This window comes from Chenopodium album, chromosome 2, assembly GCF_948465745.1.
Source record: "Chenopodium album chromosome 2, dcCheAlbu1.1, whole genome shotgun sequence".
NCBI classification, from domain to species: Eukaryota; Viridiplantae; Streptophyta; class Magnoliopsida; order Caryophyllales; family Amaranthaceae; genus Chenopodium; species Chenopodium album.
This window is the reverse complement of record NC_137835.1, coordinates 179,652-180,313: the sequence shown is the minus strand read 5'-3', so window position 1 is coordinate 180,313 and position 662 is coordinate 179,652.

The following is a 662-nucleotide window of genomic DNA, read 5'->3' as shown; positions in this document are numbered from 1 at the left end:
CACAGCCACAGGAAATCAGTTTGCTGTAAGCACCCGATAAACAGCTGCACACCAGGCTGCAAGAACGGCTTTGCCTTCATGGTCAGGACTTACGGATAGACAGCTGTGAACCTGGTTGCAAGAATGGCCCTGCCTTCATGGTCAGGACTTATGAGTAGACAGCTGCGCACCTGGTCGGCCTAGCCTTCATGGTCAGGACATACGAAGAGCCAATTAGCCTAACCCAAAATGACCTAAATAATAGCTGCATTAAACATTCCCCAGTCAAGAGAATGCACCAGACTGATGTTACCAGAGCAGCTCCTGCAAAACAGGACGGAAAATTCATTCCCTGGGTGAATCCTAGAAGCCAAGTCTGTTAATACGTAATAAGTATAAGTTTGTTGCAGAAGACACATACTTCAGCGCAATTAACAAAGACGTTCATTCCCAGGAACCAGCCACCAAATGAACCACACAATGGTGTAGTAAAAAATGCTAAAAAAAGTTGGATGTTTGCTAGCTCTATTCCACACCATGTTTCACAATCGAATTATCTTCATCTGCTCTTCTCGATAATTTTAAGACAATTTCCTGAAAAATTTCCATTCTCTAGAAATCCAATCAACACAAATAATCAGCTCAATGATGTTATTAATGTACACGATGAAAAGCACATGACC